Here is a 14,846-nt window from a genome sequence, read left to right as displayed (position 1 = left end):
CCCTTGAGATTGTGTCGTAATCATTTAAAACAGAGACTTGTGGCTTTCAAGATTAATATACCATCTTTTCAAAGAAGATACCAAGGATCCCCGAGATTCTTTCATAATCTTTTCAAACAAGCAGTCGGAGAACCTAAGATTCTTTCATGATCATTTTGAAAAAGACACCAGGTGTCCCCGAGATTCTTCAACAATCTTTTTAAAACGACACTCGTGGTCCTCGAGATTGTGTCGTAATCATTTAAAACAGACACTTGTGGCTTTCAAGATTACTTCACAATCTTTTTAATGAAGATACTCACGGTTCCCGAGATATTTTAATAATCTTTTTAAAAATGACACTGGTGGCGTTCGAGATTCTTTCATAATCTTTTTAAATAGTCACTCGAGCCCTCCAAGATTTTTTTCAAGATCTTTTAAGAATAAACACTAGGGGTCCCTGAGATTCTTTAACAATCTTTTTAAAAAGACACTCGTGGCTTCCGAAATTGTGTTAGAATCATCTAAAATAGACACTCGTGGTCCTCGAGATTGTGTCGTAATCATTTAAAACAGACACTTGTGGCTTTCAAGATTACTTCACAATCTTTTTAAAGAAAATACTCACGGTTTCCAAGATATTTTAATAATCTTTTCAAAAATGGCACTGGTGGCCTTCGAGATTCTTTCATAATCTTTTTAAATAGGCACTCGAGCTCTCCAAGATTTTTTTCAAGATCTTTTAAGAGTAAACACTAGGAATCCCTGAGATTCTTTAACAATCTTTTTAAAAAGACTGGTGGCTTCCGAAATTGTGTTAGAATCATCTAAAATAGACACTCGTGGCCCTCGAGATTGTGTCGTAATCATTTAAAACAGACACTGGTGGCTTTCAAGATTACTTCACAATCTTTTTAAAGAAAATACTCACGGTTTCCAAGATATTTTAATAATCGTTTTAAAAATGACACTGGTGGCCTTCGAGATTCTTTCATAATCTTTTTAAATAGGCACTCGAGCCCTCCAAGATTTTTTTCAAGATCTTTTAAGAATTAGCACTAGGGGTCCCTGAGATTATTTAACAATCTTTTTAAAAAGACACTCGTGGCTTCCGAAATTGTGTTAGAATCATCTAAAATAGACACTCGTGGCCCTCGAGATTGTGTCGTAATCATTTAAAACAGACACTTGTGGCTTTCAAAATTACTTCACAATCTTTTTAAAGAAAATACTCACGGTTCCCAGGATATTTTAATAATCTTTTTAAAAATGACACTGGTAGCCTTCGAGATTCTTTCATAATCTTTTTAAATAGGCACTCGAGCCCTCCAAGATTTTTTTCAAGATCTTTTAAGAATAAACACTAGGGGTCCCTGAGATTCTTTAACAATCTTTTTAAAAAGACACTCGTGGCTTCCGAAATTGGGTTAGAATCATCTAAAATAGACTCGTGGTCCTCGAGATTGTGTCGTAATCATTTAAAACAGACACTTGTGGCTTTCAAGATTACTTCACAATCTTTTTAATGAAGATACTCAGGGTTCCCGAGATATTTTAATAATCTTTTTAAAAATGACACTGGTGGCCTTCGAGATTCTTTCATAATCTTTTTAAATAGGCACTCGAGCCCCCAAGATTTTTTTCAAGATCTTTTTAGAATAAACACGAGAGGTCCCTGAGATTCTTTAACAATCTTTTTAAAAAGACACTCGTGGCTTCCGAAATTGTGTTAGAATCATCTAAAATAGACACTCGTGGTCCTCGAGATTGTGTCATAATCATTTAAAACAGACACTTGTGGCTTTCAAGATTACTTCACAATCTTTTTAATGAAAATACTCACGGTCCCCAAAATATTTTAATAATATTTTTAAAAATGGCACTGGTGGCCTTCGAGATTCTTTCATAATCTTTTTAAATAGGCACTCGAGCCCTCCAAGATTTTTTTCAAGATCTTTTAAGAATAAACACTAGGGGTCCGTGAGATTCTTCAACAATCTTTTTAAAAAGACACTCGTGGCTTCCGAAATTGTGTTAGAATCATCTAAAATAGACACTCGTGGCCCTCGAGATTGTGTCGTAATCATTTAAAACAGACACTTGTGGCTTTCAAGATTACTTCACAATCTTTTTAATGAAGATACTCACGGTTCCCGAGATATTTTAATAATCTTTTTAAAAATGACACTGGTGGCCTTCGAAATTATTTCATAATCTTTTTAAATAGGCACTCGAGCCCCCAAGATTTTTTTCAAGATCTTTTAAGAATAAACACTAGGGGTCAGTGAGATTCTTTAACAATCTTTTTAAAAAGACGCTCGTGGCTTCCGAAATTGTGTTAGAATCATCTAAAATAGACTCGTGGCCCTCGAGATTGTGTCGTAATCACTTAAAACAGACATTTGTGGCTTTCAAGATTACTTCACAATCTTTTTAATGAAGATACTCACGGTTCCCGAGATATTTTAATAATATTTTTAAAAATGACACTGGTGGCCTTCGAGTATCTTTCATAATCTTTTTAAATAGGCACTCGAGCTCTCCAAGATTTTGTTCAAGATCTTTTAAGAATTAGCACTAGGGGTACCTGAGATTCTTTAACAATCTTTTTAAAAAGACACTCGTGGCTTCCGAAATTGTGTCAGAATCATTTAAAATAGACACTCGTGGCCCTCGAGATTGTGTCGTAATCATTTAAAACAGACATTTGTGGCTTTCAAGATTACTTCACAATCTTTTTAATGAAGATACTCAGGGTTCCCGAGATATTTTAATAATCTTTTTAAAAATGACACTGGTGGCCTTCGAGTATCTTTCATAATCTTTTTAAATAGGCACTCGAGCTCTCCAAGATTTTTTTCAAGATCTTTTAAGAATTAGCACTAGGGGTCCCTGAGATTCTTTAACATTCTTTTTAAAAAGACACTCGTGGTCCTCGAGATTGTGTCATAATCATTTAAAACAGACACTTGTGGCTTTCAAGATTACTTCACAATCTTTTTAATGAAAATACTCACGGTCCCCAAAATATGTTAATAATCTTTTTAAAAATGGCACTGGTGGCCTTCGAGATTCTTTCATAATCTTTTTAAATAGGCACTCGAGCCCTCCAAGATTTTTTTCAAGATCTTTTAAGAATTAGCACTAGGGGTCCCTGAGATTATTTAACAATCTTTTTAAAAAGACACTCGTGGCTTCCGAAATTGTGTCAGAATCATTTAAAATAGACACTCGTGGCCCTCGAGATTGTGTCGTAATCATTTAAAACAGACACTTGTGGCTTTCAAGATTACTTCACACTATTTTTAAATAAAATACTCACGGTTCCCGAGATATTTTAATAATCTTTTTAAAAATGGCACTGGTGGCCTTCGAGATTCTTTCATAATCTTTTTAAATAGGCACTCGAGCCCCCAAGATTTTTTTCAAGATTTTTTAAGAATAAACACTAGGGGTCCCTGAGATTCTTTAACAATCTTTTTAAAAAGACACTCGTGGCCTTCCGAAATTGTGTTAGAATCATCTAAAATAGACACTCGTGGCCCTCGAGATTGAGTCGTAATCACTTAAAACAGACATTTGTGGCTTTCAAGATTACTTCACAATCTTTTTAATGAAGGTACTCAGGGTTCCCGAGATATTTTAATAATATTTTTAAAAATGACACTGGTGGCCTTCGAGATTCTTTCATAATCTTTTTAAATAGGCACTCGAGCCCTCCAAAATTTTTTTCAAGATCTTTTAAGAATAAACACTAGGGGTCCCTGAGATTCTTTAACAATCTTTTTAAAAAGACACTCGTGGCTTCCGAAATTGTGTCAGGATCATTTAAAATAGACACTCGTGGCCCTCGAGATTGTGTCGTAATCATTTAAAACAGACACTTGTGGCTTTCAAGATTACTTCACAATCTTTTTAATGAAGATACGCAGGGTTCCCGAGATATTTTAATAATCTTTTTAAAAATGACACTGGCGGCCTTCGAAATTCTTTCATACTCTTTTTGAATAGGCACTCGAGCCCTGCAAGATTTTTTTCAGGATCTTTTAAGAATAAACACTAGGGGTCCCTGAGATTCTTTAACAATCTTTTTAAAAAGACACTCGTGGCTTCCGAAATTGTGTTAGAATCATGTAAAATAGACTCGTGGTCCTCGAGATTGTGTCGTAATCATTTAAAACAGACACTTGTGGCTTTCAAGATTACTTCACAATCTTTTTAAATAAGATGCTCACGGCTCCCGAGATATTTTAATAATGTTTTTAAAAATGACACAAGTGTCCTTTGAGATTCCTTCATAATCTTTTAAAAAAACACAAAATCCCAGAGATTCTTTCATAATCTTTTTAAATAGGCACTCGGACCCCCCAAGAATTTTCTCAAGATCTTTTTAAAATAAACACTAGGGGTCCCTGAGATTCTTTAACACTCTTTTTAAATAGACACTCATGGCCCTCGAGATTGTGTCGTAATCATTTAAAACAGACACTTGTGGCTTTCAAGATTACTTCACAATCTTTTTAAAGAAGATGCTCACGGCTTCCACGATATTTTAATAATCTTTTTAAACATGACACTAGTGGCCTTTGAGATACCTTCATAATCGTTAAAAAAAAAACACTAAAAATCCCAGAGATTCTTTCATAATCTTTTTAAATAGGCACTCGGACCCCCCAAGAATTTTTTCAAGATCTTTTTAGAATAAACACTAGGGGTCCCTGAGATTCTTTAACACTCTTTTTAAATAGACACTCATGGCCCTCGAGATTCTGTCGGAATCATTTAAAACAGACACTTGTGAATTTCAAGATTACTTCACAATCTTTTTAAAGAAGATGCTCACGGCTCCCAAGATATTTTAATAATCTTTTTAAAAATGACACTAGTGGCTTTTGAGATTCCTTCATAATCTTAAAAAAAAAAAAAACACTAAAAATCCCAGAGATTCTTTCATAATCTTTTTAAATAGGCACTCGGACCCCCCAAGAATTTTTTCAAGATCGTTTTAGAATAAACACTAGGGCTCCCTGAGATTCTTTAACACTCTTTTTAAATAGACATTCAAGGCCCTCGAGATTCTGTCGTAATCATTTAAAACAGACACTTGTGGCTTTCAAGATTACTTCACAATCTTTTTAAAGAAGATGCTCACGGCTCCCAAGATATTTTAATAATCTTTTTAAAAATGACACTAGTGGCCTTTGAGATTCCTTCATAATCTCAAAAAAAAAAAAAAACACTAAGAATCCCCAGCCAACTAAGAATATTTTACAGTATAAAATTTCTGACTTCTGTTCAAGCACCTTTGAAAATTTGATTTCGACTTCAAGAAATATTTTTCGAAAATTGCTACGATTTTTCCAGAATCACCAAATTATTTGTTTGTAAAGAACAAAGCAATAACCCGAATTGCCCTTCTTCCACTCACCCAACTAATAAAATTATACATTCATTAAAGACAAATGATTATTCCATGAATTATTGAAACTCTCCGGCATCATCTTATCTTATAATGCATTTATGTAACAACTCATGGAATTTTCATGCCAGACGCAATCTCCCTCAAAACAACTTCCCTCTCACTCACAAACCGACCCTCTGAAAAAATTATCCACATACTTCAAAACAAGTTCAAATCCAAGACTCACGAATCCGCATTCCCACCTTTCCTCCGCCTAATCCCCGTATTGTTCGAGCACGTTTTTTCAGCCCTCTATCGATCACCCCGACTCGTCCCGACACCGCACAACCATTAACTTCTTCTATTTTCCGCTAATTTAATTCCATTAATCATTTTACGAAGATTAAAGCCGTGTCTTTGAAGGTACGACCGCTCCACACACGAACGTTAACGCTGATAAACGGCTTTCATGGTCACTCGTAAAAATTTAATTTGTTTTGTAAATAAGGCGCGTTTGTTGCAAACGACGGCGTGAAAAACGGGGAAGGAATGAGACAGTTTTTGCAATTGGATTGGGGGTGGCCGAGCTTCACACCTAATTTCGCTGCAATTTCGCCCATCTACCAGAGGCGCAAGTCTCGCACCATTAATTAGGGCTTGGGAGGGATCAGTCAATCTAAATGACGGTTTAAATGGAGCGGAAATTCGGGCTTTATACGCCAAGAAAAAATTAACTTGATGTGTTTTCATGGAAATTCGGTTACAAAGACACGCTCTGAATTCGCATTGTGGCGCACTAACGATGTTGATGTATATCGTAATTATATATGAAGTCAGACAAAAGGTACAACGTACGATATTTTAACGGGAGGTCGTGCTAAGAACTCTTAAAAGGTTTATCATTGCGAAATATTGTTATCTGGTTGTTTCGTTTTTCGGGTTAGAACATCAAATTTTACGAGCTGGCGGCGATAACGCACTTGGAGCTTTTTTGGTAGGACACTAACACTAATTTAGGAATTATAGGACATTAGACGAAGTTTATGAAAGGTTAACAGTTAATTTAAACAATTTTTAAATCGTGAATATTTATTTAATAGCGACTGCTGCATAATTTGATCCTTCTGTTAATTAAGGTAACGTTAGTGTATTATCGGTCATTATCGGATTCCATATAATCAATTTATCCCCAATGTTACAATTTGTTCAGCTAACTCATTAAAAGTTAATTAACACGATGTGTAACCGATAATGGTATCGATAAAGATGTTGAAGAAACACCCCAAAGTGGTGATTCAATAATAAATGAGTCCCGAAAAAATCAAGTACTAAAACTGAAGTTTAATTTGTTTTATTTAAAAATTGTTAAAATAGTTCAAATTCTTTGGTCAAGTTACCAATACCCAGAACTGAGAACATTTTGGCTCAAAGCTGGCTATGACTGATAAATTTATACAGTGAAGCGTCCAGTCTTTGTAATAATATTGCACACTTTCGAACAAAACGGGTGTTAGTGAAAACACATTTCCAACGATAAACCGTCCTTGAACGACCAGTCTGTAAAACTTTTTGTTGACGTAATTTGAACAATTTATCAGACACATTAACAACCGTTACATAATTTATTTTTTTTATTGCATAATCTATAGGAACAATTAACAATTAAAAGAATAATTAGAATTTTGTCAAGAAATATTTTTGCGAAATTTGGTCTTACCTTAGAACAACCTCTTGTTGGTGGATAATTAATTAATTAAATCGGTGAAAGTCTATTATGAATCAAAACGTTTTCATAGAATTGAATTTTTCAGTTGACCAATTTTATAATTTTTTTTTGTTTCTTCAGTTTTCCATTTGCAATTGTTGCGTTTCCAAGTTTAAATTTATAAGTTTTTCAATTTTTCAATTTGAGTTTCTCGAGATATCAATTTTTTGATCTGAAATTTTTGGTTTCAGTTTTTATTTTCTTTATTATTTTTTTTATTCGATTTTATAATTTTTTGGTTCTTGAACTTTTAGATTTCACCATTTTTCGATTTAAAATTTCTCTAGGTTTAAATTTTTAATTTCTTTATTTTTCATTTCTTCAAATTTTTGATCTGCAATTTTTCGTTTTTTCAATGTTCGTTTTTTTTTCATGCGAAATGTTTCAATTTTTCGATTTTTTAATTTTTGTTTTTTTTTTCAATTTAAGAATTTTCAATTATTCGTTTCTTCAATTTTTGATTTGCAATTTTTTTAGTTTTCATTTTAAATATGTAATAATAATTATAATTTGTAGAATTTTTCACTTTTTTAATTGTACAATTTTGCAATTTTTCGTTTTTTCAGTTTTTCAATTTTTTCCGATTTTTTACTTTTTCCATTTTCAATTTTTCGATTTGAATTTTTGGAGCTTTCAATTTTTAATTTTTCAATTTTTCGATCTGAAATTTTTCGTTTCAATTTCATATATTTTTTTAATTATTCGAATTTTTAATGTTTCGATTTCATAATTTCTTATTTCATTTTTTGTTTCTTCAATTTTTAATTTTTCAATTTTTTGATTTGAAATTTTTCGTTCCGGTTTTTTATTTTCTTTGTTTTTTTTTATTTTTTCGGTTAATGTTTCTATTTCATTAAGTTTTTGTTTCATTTTTTGTTTCTTCAATTTTTAGATTTCGCAATTTTTCGATTTAAAATTTCTCGAATTTTCAATTTGTAATTTCTTATTTTTCAGTTCTTACATTTTCGATTAGCAATTTTTCGTTTTAGTTCTTTATTTTCTTTATTTTTTCAATTTTTCGATTTGCAATTTTTCGGTTTTTATTTTTTTTGATTTCTCAACTTTTAGATATTTTTATTTTTGGTTTTTACAATTTTCGATTTTTCAATTCATATGTAATGATACGTGTAATCTTTTTAATTTTTCACATTTTTATTTGTACAATTTTACAATTAATTTTTCCATTTTTCTATTGTTGAATTTTAAAACTTTTTCATTTATTAGATTTTTCAATTTTTCGATTTGAAAGTTTTCGTTTCGATTTTTATGTTGTTTGTTTTTTATTTTTCGATTAATGGTTCGATTTCATAATTTTTTGTTTCGTTTTTTATTTCTTCGGCGAAGATCAGGTTCCCAGTTTTTTTATTAGGGATTGTGCTAGACCACTGGTTAAGCCATTGTGTCATATTTTCAATTTATGCATAAATAATTCTTGCTTCCCTGATTTATGGAAAATTACTAAAGTTATACCTATTTTTAAATCGGGTGATCACTCAAATGTTGGTAACTATCGTCCTATTTCGATTGTGTCAAACTTTTCTAAAGTTTTGGAAAGAGTTATATATAACCAAGTCTATTTTAACATAAAGAGGCAGATCTCTGTTTACCAACACGGATTTACTTCAAATCGATCTACATTAACAAATCTTACTTGCATGACTCAATCAATAGCTGATGCTCTAGATAACAGGGGCCAACTCGATGTAGTATATAATGATTTGTCGAAAGCTTTCGATAAAGTTAATCATGCATTGTTACTTCATAAATTATCACATATCGGCTTCTCTGCCTCATTGGTTAGCTTTATTGGCTCTTATTTATTTTCTCGGAAAAATTTTGTAGTCTACAATGGTTTTAAATCGAATTCTTATATTGCCACTTCAGGTGTTCCACAAGGGTCCATCCTTGGACCTTTGTTGTTCTTGATATATATAAATGATGTAGTGGAGGTCATAGAACATTCTCAAATTTTAATTTTCGCTGATGACATAAAGTTGTTTCGTAAAATAGCTAATCCTGGTGATTGTGTTAAGTTACAAGTTGATGTAAATCACCTAATCGACTGGTGTAAATCGAATTGTTTGCCATTAAATAGGAAAAAATGCATAGTTGTTAGTTATGGGTTATGTGATGAAATCTTGCTCCACAATTATAACATTGATGGTAATGCTGTTCACAGATCTTCTACGATTTATGACCTTGGGGTGCTCTATGACTCTAAACTTAATTTCAATGAACATGTGCACACTATCGCTTCTACAGCGAGTAAAACCATTGGATTTATACTTAGGAATTGCAAGGACTTTAATACTGTGGCACTGATTACACTTTACAACGCATTAGTTAGATCTAAGCTGGAATATTGTGCAGTGTGCTGGTTTCCTTATTATAACAGGCAAATTTTAATACTCGAAAATACGCAGCGTAGGTTTCTTAAACATCTATACTACAAAGAGGAAAGAAGATGGCCGGAAAGGAATTATCCTCACATCACTCTACTAGCTAAATTCAATTTTAGTACTCTACATTGCAGGCGTATTTGTAGTGCACTCTTATTTTTACACAAATTGTTAAACAATGTTATAGACTGTAGTGAGCTATTGGAAAAATTACATTTTTATGTGCCCAGGATTAATTCTAGATATGCAGTAACTCTTTACAACAGATGTCCGCGCACTAATATTGGAAGGAAAGCGCCTTTGTATGTTATGAATTCTTATTTAAATATGTTAGAGAGTAGAGATAGAATTGATATTTTTTGTTGTAGTTTACGCAGGATGAAACGTTTAATATTTGAGTTAAAATTAGGTTAATATAATTTTATTGGGTAATTATACATTTGTGAAGTGTAGCTTTGGGATGTATTCAAAGAATTTATATTTTTCTTTATTGTGATGTGTTACAGATTAAGAGGTGTACCTAATTGATTTGTCCTGTAAATGGAATTATTTCTGTTGGGCAAATAAATCATATTTATTTATTTATTTATTTATTCAATTTTTAGATTTCGCAATTTTTCGATTTAAAAGTTCTAGAGTTTTCAATTTTTAATTTTTGAATTTTTCATTTCTTCAAATTTTCTATTAGCAATGTTTCGTTTTGGTTCTTTATTGTCTTTATTTTTTCAATTTTTCTATTTGCCATTTTTCGGTTTTAATTTTTTTCATTACTCAATTTTTAGATTTTTTTATTTTTAGTTTTTCCAATTTTCGATTTTTCAATTTTTAGCTTTTTAACTTTTTGACTTCCAATTTTTCTACTGTTCATTTTAAATATGTAATAATAATTATAGGTTTTTAAATTTTTCACTTTTTTAATTGTACAATTTTAGAATTTTTCTACTTTGCAATTATTAGATTTTAAAACATTTTCATTCATTCGATTTTTCAGTTTTTCGATTTGATGTTTTTCGTTTTGGTTCTTCATTTTCTGTTTTTTCAATTTTTCGGTTTTCCAAAGTTGATTTTTTTTTTTAAAGTCAAATTTTTAATTTTTCGATTTGCCATTTTTCGGTTTTCATTTTCTTGATTACGCAACTTTCAGATTTTTAAATTTTTGGCTTTTTCAATTTGCGATTTTTCAATTTTTCGCTTCTTCAATTTTTGATTTCCAATTTTTCTAGTTTTCATTTTAAATATGTAAATAATTATAGTTTCTAAAATTGTTCACATTTTTATTTGTACAATTTTACAATTTTTCCATTTTTCTATTGTCGAATTTTAAAACTTTTTTATTTATTCAGTTTTTCAATTCTCCGATTTGAAATTTTTCGTCTCGTTTTTTATTTTATTCGTTTTTTTATATTTCGATTAATGTTTCGATTTCATAATTTTTCGTTTCGTTTTTTGTTTCTTCAATTTTTAGATTTCGCAATTTTTCGATTTAAAATTTCTCGAGTTTTCAATTTTTAATTTTTGAATTTTTCATTTCTTCAAATTTTCGATTAGCAATGTTTCGTTTAGGTTCTTTGTTTTCTTTATTTTTTCAATTTTTCGATTTGCCATTTTTCGGTTTTAATCTTTTTGGTTACTCAACTTTTAGATTTTTTTATTTTTGGTTTTTCCAATTTTCGATTTCTCAATTTTTGGCTTCTTCAATTTTTGATTTGCAATTTACCTAGTTTTCATTTTAAATATGTAATGATAAATATAATTTTTAAGATTTTTCACATTTTAATTTGTACAATTTTACAATTTTTCCATTTTTCTGTTGTTGCATTTTAAAACTCTTTTATTTAATCGATTTTTCAATTTTTCGATTTCAAATTTTTCGTTTCGCTTTTTATTTTCTTTGTTTATTTATTTCTCGACTAATGTTTCGATTTCATAATTTTTTGTTTCTTCAATTTTTAGAATTTGCAATTTTTCGATTTAAAATTTCTCGAGTTTTCAATTTTTAATTTCTAAATTTTTCATTTCTTCAAATTTTCGATTAGCAAAGTTTCGTTTTGGTTCTTTGTTTTCATTATTTTTTCAATTTTTCGATTTGCCATTTTTCGGTTTTAATTTTTTTTTTTGATTACTCAACTTTTAGATTTTTTGATTTTTGGTTTTTAGAATTTTCGATTTTTCAATTTTTCGCTTCTTCAATTTTTGATTTGCAATTTACCTTATTTTCATTTTAAATATGTAATGATAATTATAATTTTTAAAATTTTTCACATTTTTATTTGTACAATTTTACAATTTTTCCACTTTTCTATTGTTGAATTTTAAAACTTTTTCATTTATTCGATTTTTCAATTTTCCGATTTGAAATTTTTCGTTTCGTTTTTTATTTTCTTCGTTTTTTTTTTCGATTAATGTTTCGATTTTATAATTTTTTGGTTCGTTTTTGGTTTGTCCAATTTTTCGATTTCGCAATTTTTCGATTTAAAATTTCTCGAGTTTTCAATTTTTAATTTTAAAATTTTTCATTTCTTCAAATTTTCGATTAGCAATGTTCGTTTTGGTTCTTTGTTTTCTTTATTTTTTCAATTTTTCTATTTGCTATTTTTCGGTTTTCGTTTATTTGATTACTCAACTTTTAGATTTTTTTATATGTATTTGGTTTTTACAATTTTCGGTTTTTCAATTTTTCGCTTCTTCAATTTCTGGTTTGCAATTTACCTAGTTTTCATTTTAAATATGTAATGACAAATATCATTTTTTAAATTTTTCACATTTTCATTTGTACAATTTTACAATTTTTCCATTTTCCTATTGTTGAATTTTGAAACTTTTTCATTTATTCGATTTTTGACACTTAATTTTTTAATCCTTCAATGTCAGTTTTTCGACTTTACAATGTTGACTATTCTATAATTCTATGATTTTTGCGAATTTTAGTTTTTCAATGTTTCGATTTTTCGTTTCTTCAATTCTTAAATTTGCAATTTTTCAATTTTCCACTTTTTCAATTTTGCAATTTTTCGTTTTTTCAGTTTTTTTTTTTTTATTTTGTAATTTTTTCATTTTTAATTTTTCAACTTTTTAAAAAAACGGAAAATTATAAGATGAAAACTTTGAAAAATCTAAAATTGGAAATCAAGAACTTGAAAAACTAAAGAGATGTTCCAAAAATCTGGATGTCTAGGATGTCGGATTCATACACCCACCACAAGTGCAGCAATATCTCATTTTATAAAATTAAAAACAAATTTACTGTTAGAAATTTTGGAGGTTAGCCAAATTTTGGTTAGCGTTTTGCCATCTACATAACAGTCCTAGTATACATACAAAATTTGACAACAACCAGTCCAATAGTTTCGAAGATTATCCGTCTATTAAAAATCCAGACAAACGGCAAACAGACAAAAAATGTCAATGCCGCCCCTAAACCCTCTACATAATTTAGTAAATCCCCTCACTCAGAATTTAAGCAACCAAAAACATTAAAAATAAACTCCAACATCAACCTCACACACCGACTGCCAACAATATTTCATCGCTGAATATCAATCAATTAACAGCCAACTCTGCCTCAAAACGTTTCGCAACACTTTTTTACTACGCCGATAACACGCCCGCTGAAAAATTTGTGCCGTAAAACCTTGTTGAGGTCGCTTTTTCGGCGCTTTTTTGTACCCCACAGCCAGGAATTTTGTATCACGTAGACGTTTCCCCTTTAAATTCCACGTTTTCATTTAAGCCAACATTCCAATGTGAAATATTTGTCATTTTTATCACATTGTCGTTGTAGACATTTCAGAATTTTTATTATTTCGACTGAATTTTTTCCCCGTCGATCCGGTAATTGAACCGAGATTCCTTCAAAAAGAGTAAATATTTACACCAGAAAAAAGTTCATAAGTTTGGTGAATTAGGTAAGATCAACCTATTTTTAAACTCTAATCTACGGCGCGCGTAATCGTTTTGAATAGTTTATCTCGCATAAAAAAATAAACATGGTTATCCCTCATCCAGAAAGAATATGTAAATTGATTTGACAACTAGTGATGCCAATTGTTAATCAAAGCTAACTCTGGCTCAGAACGTTTTCGTCGCTTAAAATAGTCAACGCCGCCTTTCATTTAACAAAAAGCGTTGCCAGGGAAACCAAAATTACAGACGTAAAAGCGCTTTGAAGGCAAGCACTGGAACATAAACAAAAACAAAGGACAATTTTTTAATTTCTTTAAAAAAACACCTAAAAAATCCAACCACTTCCAAAGACAAAGCCAACTACGTCTAACAATTTTTTTCCGACAACCTAAATTCACGCAATACGAAGACAAACCGCCCCAACCATCCAAAGTTTAAACAATCCCTTATTGTTTACACAACCCAACCAAACAAAACCCATAAATAACCCCAAAAAATAATCAAGCCCTAGCCAGCTCCTCCCCCACTCCCAGCACCGCAAATTCCAATTACCCCATCCACAATGCATTTTAAACGACTTGCATCACAATAATTACACGTCCTGAGACAAACCCACCACAGAACAACAGTTTCGCGACGTACGTCACGTCAGGTGAGGCGGGCGCGCTAACGCGCTAGACAGAGACGACCGCGTCGCGCGCGTCGCAGACGTTGAAAAATCTGTGCCGTAAAACCCACCCATGGTCATTGATCTCGGTTTTTCGGCGTGTTTTTGGCTGTGGAGGGCTGGGTACGAGCCGGAGATGGGTCTGATGGGTACTTACATTCATAGTACGGTTAGGTCTTGTATTCCGGTTAAATGCACTGAGTGTTTATTGCACTTACACACACTACCATCACCACGCCTGCCCAGGCTGTATTAACTTGCTTATGGAAATTCGTTCGCCGAAGTGAGAGAGATGCAGGACGTGTCACGTGTCTCTGTTTAGAGAGAGCGGCATCTGGCGGGAAAAGTGCGAAGTAGCGGGCGGGAGGATTGAAAATGGAGAAGTTCGGGTGGAAATAAGGCAAAAATAAAGATATTATAAGGAAAATAAACGTAACAGAAGACGTACTCTTCGAGAGAGATAGTTAGGTATAGATGTGAATGATTTTGGTTGAATTTACTGATTGTCGTCGTAAAAACTGAAGGTAGAAATCTGTAATTTTCCCATTTGTTACGTTTAAATTAAATTAATTGCACATACAATGTAATTTTACCTCAAATGTTTCATTCCAACTTGGCAAAAATAAATTTCTTATCATTTTCTTAAACTCATAATATTTTTGAAAATAAAAGTTAGGCAACCAAATATACAAGTCACTATATTTTATCAATGTCATTCTTCAGGTTTTACCA

At 31.3% G+C, this 14,846-nt stretch overlaps 1 protein-coding gene across 3 annotated transcripts in view; it reads right to left on the bottom strand.

Annotated features, from left to right (window-relative positions):
* Positions 1–14,383, bottom strand: part of LOC135137102 (FERM, ARHGEF and pleckstrin domain-containing protein 1-like) — a 116,129-nt gene extending 101,746 nt beyond the window's left edge. For all 3 annotated transcript variants that reach the window (XM_064066654.1, XM_064066656.1, XM_064066657.1), the window contains exon 1: positions 14,272–14,383. The gene's annotated coding sequence lies outside the window, so the exon portion shown is untranslated. The remainder of the gene's footprint in view (positions 1–14,271) is intronic.
* Between the last annotated feature and the right edge of the window lie 463 nt (positions 14,384–14,846).

The sequence above is a fragment of the Zophobas morio genome, unplaced genomic scaffold (assembly GCF_036711695.1).
Source record: "Zophobas morio isolate AGI-343-1 ecotype UQ-CSIRO unplaced genomic scaffold, CSIRO_AGI_Zmor_V1 ptg000028l, whole genome shotgun sequence".
Classification (NCBI taxonomy): Eukaryota; Metazoa; Arthropoda; class Insecta; order Coleoptera; family Tenebrionidae; genus Zophobas; species Zophobas morio.
Note: the sequence above shows the minus strand (reverse complement) of the source record. Positions and strands in the feature narration are given on the sequence as shown.